Source organism: Electrophorus electricus, chromosome 17 (assembly GCF_013358815.1).
Source record: "Electrophorus electricus isolate fEleEle1 chromosome 17, fEleEle1.pri, whole genome shotgun sequence".
Taxonomy (NCBI): domain Eukaryota; kingdom Metazoa; phylum Chordata; class Actinopteri; order Gymnotiformes; family Gymnotidae; genus Electrophorus; species Electrophorus electricus.
This window is the reverse complement of record NC_049551.1, coordinates 15,800,043-15,810,042: the sequence shown is the minus strand read 5'-3', so window position 1 is coordinate 15,810,042 and position 10,000 is coordinate 15,800,043. Positions and strand designations below refer to the sequence as shown.

At 55.2% G+C, this 10,000-nt stretch overlaps 1 protein-coding gene across 2 annotated transcripts in view; it reads left to right on the top strand.

Annotated features, from left to right (window-relative positions):
- unc5c (unc-5 netrin receptor C) overlaps positions 1–10,000 on the top strand; it is a 109,353-nt gene that overhangs the window by 43,409 nt on the left and 55,944 nt on the right. The window lies entirely within an intron of this gene.

Here is a 10,000-nt window from a genome sequence, read left to right as displayed (position 1 = left end):
CACTCACACAGACACACACACACACACACACACACACAGACACACACACACACACAGACACACACACACACACACATACACACACACACACACACACACACACACAGACACACACACACACACACACACACACATACACACACACACACACACAGACACACACACACACACACACACAGACACACACACACACACACACACACACACACACACACACACGCACACTTATGCATGAGTGAGAAGGGCAGGTATGTGAGAGAGGTCGCCTCTGATGCGGAAGCAGCAGGGATGACACTGGCTTCGGGATGGACGCACTGGCCCGGAAAGCCGGGTTTTCTCCGCCTGGTTTCCGCTTGGTGGCCCCGCATGGGTTCGCTTTTCTGTCCCTATTCCGGCTCCTCGAGCTCCGTATAACAGCAGGATCCCGAATGCTCTCTGGGCCCGAGCATGTGTGTGCACGACAGCTACCGCCGCGTTCTCGCTGGCTCTGCACCTTCCTGTCGGGTTATCTCCCCCCGCCGACCCGCTGCGCCGTGGCGCCGTTCCGCGTCCCCTACACGGCTACGTGCAGCGTGCGCCTCGGCGCCTCGGGCTCTGTGCTCTGTGAATATGCAAATAATCAGGTAACGGCAGTGATAATGATGCTGTGGTGTGTGGTGGGTGTGAGCCCAACTGTGACAGTGGGTTTATATGCATATAGGTCCGAGTGCGCGGGCGTGTGTGTGTGTCTGTTGTAGTTGGCAGAGTGCAAGTGTTGTGGCTGGCTGTGGGTGTGTGACTCTCCGTCTGGTCTGTGGCTCAGTAGGGGTTCCAAACCCCACCTCCTGCCCCCAGTAATGGCACCCTGGTCAGGGCAAAGAGGAGGTGCACTTGCCTCTCATTGCCCTTCTATTAGATCCAGTTGACCTACATCAGCCGTCAGCTGAAGACTGAAGGGACCAGCTGAAATCACAGTCCCTTAACTACAATAGCTGTGTGAGTGTGGACGGGTGTGTGTGTGCTTCTGTGCATGTCAGCGTGTGTGTGCATGTGTGTGTGCCATTTACACCTAACACATCCATTACTAGCACATCACGGGTGAGCGCACTCCTGTTCAGTTTACGCTTTTGTAGCTGCCCCAGACAATCCTCATCCACACACACACACACACACACACACACACACACACATAACCAAACCCTATAATTCAATCCATAACATCTGGATTATGTAAAAAAGAACGTGAAAACACCTTGGTTCGTTGGCAGTAAGAGGATTGTCTTCTCCCTGATAAGATGACTACTGTCCTCTTGGCTGCCGCCCTGGATCAAGCGTGTCGGCACGCTGGCTTAGCACACCGTCCAGCTGTGTCGTTGGGCCTGAACCCCCCCACGCATGTGCCGCCGTGTGACACGCTCCCCGTCTGCTTGCTCTCCGCCGCGGGCCGAGATTCGCCACGCGGTGTCACGTGCGGTGTGCTGCATTAGCACACGCGTCACACTCTTCGTTCGGCGCCCTCCCCACACAGCTAACGAGGCTCCTATATCGTCTGTGATGAGTCTGAAGTGCGCTTAAATCTATAGTCCTGTTTCTTTCTACCTTTGCCTCTTCTCTAGAGAAGGCCGGAGGTGTTCATTAAAGTTTAAAAGAGAAAGGAGGGTAGGAGGGATCTGTGGGGTTTAGTAAAGGTAATATCAGGAGAGGAGAGGAAGGTGTGCAGTTCACGCGTTGGCTGTCTTCAGGACGGAGAACGCGGCTTTGGGATTGGAGTGTGAGGACAGGGTGCTGGGATGAAGATACAGATGAGAGAGAGAGAGAGAGAGAACGCGATTCAAAGAGAATGAGAGAGCGAGACAGTGACCCACAGGAGCAGTGATACAGAGTGAGCGTTCCAGTGTTCAGAAGCTCTGTCTCACACTCAGTGGCACATTCTGCTCTCGCTGTTCTTTGGCTCAAATCAGAGGCTTCAGTTTGTGTGTGTCTGTGTAAGACAAAATGTGAACCTCTGTGCGCACGTGTGAGTCCTCTTAGCACGTAAACAAGTTTTCACTATTACACATGTTGCCGACAGCAATTAAAGTCCAGTGAGGGCACTCGTCCACAGAGGGTCTGTTTCATGAGAGTGAATTACACCCGGAGAGACTGACGAGGTAATTGTCCAGTGTGAGGGGGAATTGCTGGAGTTAATAAGCATCATCAGGCATTATGGGAATGTGTGTGTGTGTGTGTGTGAGTGCGTGCTTGCGCACGTGCCCGACATCTGCTCGAGCGTGCGTGCGCACTAGACATCTGTGCGTAAACATGCCCTGTCCTCCAGACCTCGGTGTGTTCCAGGCACGCTTAAACGCTCCACGTTCCGCTAACGTTCATCCTCACGCCAACGCCGACCGTTGCGGACCTGTGACTCGGTCACCACTAATTTTCCCTGATGCTCAGCCCCCTCCCCGTCTGCAAATTGGGTTTCAACTTTTGCCCTCCCATCGCCACTCGGAATATTAAGCGCGCCGAGGGATCCGAGGACACGGGGCGGACCTCGGACGAGCCGCCCTGCTGTCGAAAGCCAAGTCGGAATAGTTTCATTAACTCATCGGTAGACTGGGAACTGTTTATTTTGTCATTTCCGGCGACATCCCTGTTTTGGCCCCTTGTCTGAAAGCTTGGCTAGTGGTCTTCCTCGCTAGTGGTCTTCCTCCGCTCACGCCCAGCGCTCCTGCAAATGAACGCCTAAGCTCCTCCAACGTGACCTCGGGTTCACGTTCGCCCGGCACATCACCCCGCACACATCCCAGTTTACGGCCGCCGCGTTCGTTATCCGGTTTATCACATGCTCCCGTCCGCCTTCTTCCCGCGGCTGCTGCCCTTCCTTCGTAATAATCCGCCTGGTAACCACCCGCCGCTCGTCGAACTGCTCCTGCCAATTAGCAGCAGGCCACGGCGACGGGCGCCCTGTGAGGTCACGGTTCGAGAGGCGCCTCGCCCCAGCCGCTCGGCTCGGCTCGGCACGGACCCCCTCCAACCCGCGAAAGCCCCTGGCCCACCCGTGACACGCACGAGCTGTGACGAGATGCAGAAGGGCAGCAGGGTCCGGCGTGGCAGGCGGTGAGTGGCACCATCATTAAGCCCGCCCACCGCTACGGGGAGCGGCCCGCCACTCGGTTCTGCAACAGGGGACACACTAATGATGTCACTAATGATACTCTAACATTACTAACATACTGAAGAGGAACGCTGACGAACACTGTAAAACGTTGGTAAATATCATAAAAACCATTACGACCCAGGGACGTGTCTGGGTGGACAGTAGGTCTCGTTAAGTTTGGCCTCCTGGGCTTTCCATGGTGCTGTAACTGACGCGACTGTGCAGGGCTGTGCGGGACCGGGGCCAGGCTCGTCAGGCCGCCCAGCGGGTCTGTGGAGCGTGCAGGGCCGGGGGAACACCTCTCCTCGCTCGGGCGGCCGGCCGGGCGAGCGCGCACCCGTGCAGCTGTAAATCAGTCCCAGACGGGGCTCGCTGGGTAATTTGGACAATGGAGCATCTGACAGCTCACCCATCAAGGTGACGGAGCCCCTAGGGGCTACCTATCTCTTTTTTTTAACGCCCAACACACACACACACACACATAGCTGATGGAGCCATTCTCTGAGTAGCTGCATCATTCTTGAATTGAGCAGCAAAATGGCTTTTTATTAGTGCCAAGTGAAGGAGGAGGAGCTACAGAGAGAGGAGGACGTAGAGGAGGATGGAGAGCCATGTGCTTTGAAGGCCACATGTCCAATTCCATTATTTCTGGAGCTGGCGCTGTAGTATCTGAATCCGGGACCTGGGGGGGTGGGGGGATTAACATCGCCCCACGCAGGTCACGGGGAGGTCACGAAGGCCCGGCGGGCTTCCCTTCAAGCATCCTTTTCTCAGTTCATCCCTCCATCCCTGTCCCTCAGAGGCAGGTGTCTCCTCACATCTCCCCCGGCCCCGCCGTCTGAGGTCCAGGCCGTGTGTGTCGGAGCCTTTTAAGTAGTGTCAGTCTGTCTCTCTTATTTTAGCCCTTGAAGTGACGCCGCCGCTACTACCCAAACTGCCCCGGTGCTCGGTACTCTCTGGAAAGAGGCCAAGCACGCGATGGCTCCGGTGGCCCGCGCAGGGTCAGCGCGGTGAAGGTCGAGCTCCCAGGACACTCGCGCAAATCTGTCTCCGCCCGACCCTCCGCTGAGCCGCAACCCGTCACGTCGGCCGTCTCGCCGCGGCGGTTCCTGAACGGGAAGACGGAACGACCGTCGAGGTGCTGTTGTACGGAAGAGCGATCCGGAGAGCACACGCCTCCACGCGCTCGTCTGCCGAGGAGTTGGTCACGGAGTCGTGTCCTCAGTCACACACACACACACACACAGAGACACACACACACGCACGCAGGCACACACACACACACACACACACACACACACACACACACACACACACACGCACGCACACACGCGCACACACACACACACACACTCCCTTCTACCACCTCCCTCTAAGTCTAGCAGCGGGAAAAGCAGTGGGGGCACGTTATCTGCAGCCATGCCAGCTTTTGCCCGTGACGCGTTCCATAACCTTATCTCCAGCTCCTGTTCTCTTTTTCCCAAATGCATCTACTCAGGTCCCAGCGAGGTGGGCTAAATCAATTTACCCGCATTCCTTTTTCACAATTACATCACCTGCTCCGTCAGATAAGAGGCACAAGCAACCCCCTGCCCGCCCCCAACTGCACACACACCCCACACACACACCCCACACACACACTCCTCTCTTTCTTCGATTATGAATTCGGTTTGAATAATTCATTTTGTTTTATTTGGCTCGGCAGTCACATTCTGGGCTCAGGTTAAACGGGCCCACTGTAGTGGAAGGTCTCGCCCAAGGATCGATCTGACCCGTCGTTCGGGTAATGGTACTGCGTCTGGAGTCTTAAGTTTAGGCTTGATAAGGGGAATGGCGTGTGTGTGTGTGTGTGTGTGTGTGTGTGTGTGTAATGTATAGAGGTGATGATGGAGGAGAGAAGATCCTGATGACGCTCGATAAACGTCCACCCACGTGGGTCTTCTCCTTGTAGAAACACGTGTGAGGCATTCCGTAATAAACGTACGAGGCATTCCGTAATAAACGTCTACATTAGTGCTCGGTGGCTGGGAAAGAGGAGATTAAGATTTTAACTGGATTACTTCCCCCTTCAGGCGGTTCCTGGCTCGGCGAGTTCAGCGTGCGAGCATATGTTTATTTATAAAATGGGTCGGGTCACAGGACGGAGGTCACGCGAGCTCCAGAACACATCATCCTTCATCCCATCTCTGTTTGTTGTGTCCCTCGAATCATAAATTGCTTTTCTCTCTCTCTCTTCCTTCTCTCTCTCTCTTCCTTCTCTATTGAGCACAAGAGAGGTAGATTGCACATCTTTTTCATTCTGGGTGCAAGAGCGAGCGAGAGAGAGAGATAGAGAGAGAGAGAGAGAGAGAGAGAGAGAGAGAGAGAGAGAGGGAGAGAGAGAGAGAGAGAGAGAGGGAGGGAGGGAGGGAGGGAGGGAGAGAGAGATCGAGAGAGAATGGGGAGAGAGAGAGAGAGTGAGAGGGAGGGAGAGAGAGAGAGAGGGGGAGAGAGAGAGAGAGAGAGAGAGAGAGAGAGAGAGAGAGAGAGAGAGAGAGAGAGAGACCAGACGGGGAGGATTTATGTTGGTGCTCGTCCGTGTTCACGTTTGACTCTCCCCTGATAGAGGAAGCAGCAACACTCTTGATACAGTGGCTTCTCGGGGACGATAAATCCAGACGCACACTGATAGAACAGAGCTTATCTTCTACAGTGGTGTCAGGGCGGAGCTCCTCCAGCCTCTATCCCTGCCGTCTGATGTACTGGGGTGTAAGGAGAAATATGTATGTAATTGTATACGTGTGTGTGTGTGTGTGTGTGGCAGCATGCATCCAGTTTTGGGGCGCAATCAGTTGCAGGCTTGATGCAAACAAATGGAGACACTTTCCCCCGCTGTGATCCACACTTACGAGGGGAATCAGAGACATCCATCTCGATGTCCATCTGTATGACAGGAGGTTCTTCCTCCATCCCGCTCCCTCTCTGCAGCGCGTCTGCTAGATGATGTCACTTTCAGTGATCTTTAACCAACTTTAACTGAAACGCCATCCGCTTCTGACATCCGCAGAGCCCGGCCGCGCCCAGAACCCCTCCTCCGCGTCGACCCGTGTGGGCAGCATTCCTTCCGCTGGGATCTCCCACTCGGAGATGATCCTCTGACGGTCCAGATTCAAAGCTGTCATGCTCTTAAGGGCCCCCCCCGGTGCACAGGGAAAGCCTCCGCTAATTGGGAAGGCCAGTAAGATCCGGGTGACAGAGGAGCCCGAGAGCCCCTGGTGTGCACCGCCAGGCTCACCCTGCGACCCACCATAGAGAGAAATTGTTTATACACACAGGCACCCGGCTGTACGCAGGCATAGTGAGCACAGTGTGTGTGTGTGTGTGTGTGTGTGTGTGTGAGTGTTTGTGTGAGTGTGTGAGTGTGTGTGAAGCATTCTGGCGTGGAAGCCTGCTCTGCTGACAGCCCCTCCCTCATCACCCCTGCATCTGGGAGATACCACATGACCGGGAGGTTCAACACGGGGTCCCGCTGCCTCGATCCTGCCGAGCGTGTCCCGCAGGCATCTGACGCGTCCTGCATAGGGGATATCGCCCTCGTCCTGAGCCGTTATCGGCTGCGTCATCGGCCCGCATCGAAGCGCCCTTCTCCCACCGCGATTGTCTCCGAGACCGACTCGTCTCCAGCCGGAGCTCAGAGGGGGGTACAGGCGCTCCGTTCTCGGGAGCGCCGTGGGACGTCAGCCAATGCGTCTTGTCACGACGAGATCGAAGTTCAAAGCCCTGCATGTCCACCCAAAACCTCCCGGCCTGACCCAGAAGCCCTGCAGCGTTCCCCAACGTTCCGTACAGCGCTGTGTCCGGGACAGCTCCGAACAAGGAGGTGACGACTGAAGCGGCAGAGGGCCTCCCTGTCCGGGGCCACGGCTCTCCCGCGCATGTCATCCGTGTGGTTTCTGAGCGAGTTCCAGCCTCTTCCCTGACTCCCCGATCTTAAAAACCGAGACGTTTCAGTCTCCCCCATCCACTCCACGGCTGCAGGCGAGGTTCCTATACTGAGATTCCTATGAAGGCTGGCAGCAGAAGTTCAGTCCGTTATTGTGCCAGGGGCATCATGGGCAGAGAAGCTGCTGTGGTTGGCGCGGTGCGTATATGTTGCTATAAACGTTCTCACTCTCACAAGAGTGTAAAACAGCTCTGGAGAGAAGGAAGCCATCACACTCTTTGTTTTAAGTTGAAGGTATTAATCTGATCGTATCTGCTCATGTAAAAGTGTGTGCACAGCGTACACCCACACGTGACACCGAGTGATTCTTCTCTAAACGTGTGGAGTTCAGCCGTAATCTCGCTCGACGTGCTGGTAGTCTAGTGCATTTCTGATTAGGGAGCCGGGAGATGAGCGGGTAACACACGAAGCCAAATGTGTGTGTGTGTGTGTGTGTAGAGAGGTGTGATGGGGGCTACACTGAAGCGACACAGCCATGCTGAGCTCCAGGCTCGGGGTTGAGAGCTGCTTGTTGTGTGATGGAGGCTCCTCTTGGTCGGATGTTTCTTTCACCAGCGAGGGTTCTTTTCTCACCCCTCCCCCACCCGCCACCTTTTTTTTTTTGCTTGAAGAGAAAGGGTCTCGAAGGCCCGGTGTTAAGAGGGTGAGGCGCGATTGAGTGCCAGACTAGCTGTTCCAAGATGGCTTTCCACGATAACTGGACGTGCTTGAATTACGTCCCAGAGCACCCTCATCAAAGAGCGGTAGCCTGGCGTGATTGCTCCGCCCCCTCCCTATCCCAGCATGGTGGCATGCAGATGTGGGGTGAAGGTGAGTTTGGGGGCTGTACCTTCGCCCCGCCGTGGGAAACCCCAGAAACTTTGGGGAGTTTGTGGAGAGAGAGAGAAGAAAAAATTGTGTGTGTGTGTGTGTGTGTGAGTCCCTGACAGGAGACTGACTAGTAGTGAGAGCTGTATGGTGGTAGCTGGCTGTAGAGGAAACTTCTCGCGCTCGCTCTCTGTTTCTCTCCCTTTTGAAAGAATGCCCTCAGTGAACTTGTTCAGCAAGGCCATGTTTCTGGGCCTCACCAGAGGGGCTTTGTTATGTCGCTTTGCTTGTTATTCCTGCCTCAGTTGTACCTGGAGCCTGTAGCTGGTGAGGAGGTCCCTTCATGCCGCTGTCTGATCTCTCAGTACCGGAGCCACTGACAGAAGAACGATAGAGAAGGAGTACTGGGAGTACTGGGAGTACTGGGGGGGTTGGAGTTTTGTTTACCGAGGTGGTTTCTAGGTCATGGTCTGGGCTGTGGTTGTGGCAGTGAGAAGGACACATCTCTGTCTCTCGGAGGGTTTGCATAGACGTGTGCACTTACGCACGCCACTACATACAGGCTGAGAGCAGCAGAGTGTGTGTGTGTGTGTGTGTGTGTGTGTGTGTGTGGTGATGATGATGATAGCGATCGCGCTTGATGAGGCCGGTAGTTTAACTGACTCATGGTTCTGGTCCAAAGGTAATGGCTGGAGTTCAAACTGATAAAAACCTACCAGACCCCTCTCCCTCCTCCCCTCCCCCGCTCCTCCCCTCCCCCTCTCCCCTCCCCTCACACAGGAGGTGCAGGGCGCTGGCTGAGAGGAGTCTCTGATGTGCGGCGTCTCACTCTCTAACCAGACCTGCTCTGCTCTTACACACTCACACTGTTACACATTCGGTTACACGCATGCTTTTGTCTGTCAGCACAATATTCCTTTGAAGCATATTTGCATTTCCCCCCTCATCCCGTGGCGTACACACACACACACACACACCTGCCCCGAGGCTATCAGGAAACCACAGCCCAGAGGTCAGCGAGAGTTTAAGGCTCCTCTTCAATTAGCAGGTGATTTTCTGACGATGACAGGCCAGGTGTGATTCCGGGGCGTCCCGCGACGAGAAGCAGACCAACGGAGCCTCCGTGGCCGTCCCATACCCCTTCCACTCAACCCCAACCCCCCCGAGCCCTCCTCCCTCCCCGAGCTGGGGGGGTCTCTACCCCTCCTCTCCACGCCTCAGCCTATCACGATATTAGCCCTGACACGGTTTGTTAACACACCCAGGGCAAAAGTGAGGAGCGTGAGAGTGAGAGTGGAGGAGTTGAGAGGGGAGCAGGGGAGTCACTGATGGGGTGATTTAACCTTTTTGCCACAGGGAGCGATGCGTCTCCTCCACAGGCCCCTCCTGCTGCACCTAAATAATTGATGTCTGGCATGTGAGCATTAGGAATGGAAAACGGTGCGGAGGTGACAAATGGGCCCCCGCCTCCGTCTACGGCAGGGGACGAGGGTCAGAGTCTGGATACTGAGTGGACCTGACAAACCTGGAGAGGTGCGCATGTGTAAGTGCGTGTGTGCGCGCGTGTGTGCGCGTGTGTGTATGTGGGGGTGGGTCGGCCGGACCCTGTTCAAACCAGAGCTAGCAGTTCCTGGGCTCGTGCTCCGTATTGACCCGAGGGGGATTCAGAGCGCCTCTCTGCACATTCTTTCTTCCATCAGACGTGTGCGGCAAGCCCCGCCCCCTCCTCCTCACACAGGAGTAGGTGTGGAACCAGACAGCCCATGAAGGAGAAGCGTAATTACAGGGGAGCTTAACCGTCTGTGGCCCGGATGCCTGCGGAGTTGAATAAACTAAAGGCCTCCACCAAAAACAAAACGAACAGAGAAACCAGGTTTCCTACTGCCGGTCTCCCGCTCTGCCCATCTGTGGGAAAAGCAAAAAGGTACATATTTCTTAAACCCCAAACAAGTCCTGTGTGGCACAGCGCTAACAGTAGCTGCGGTTCAGCGTGGAAAAAAACAGGCGCTCCAAGCAGAAGTGGAATCCTTCCCGAAACGTCTCACTGCCAAACGCACTTGTATAAACATTTTCTGTGTTCATAAATGATCTGT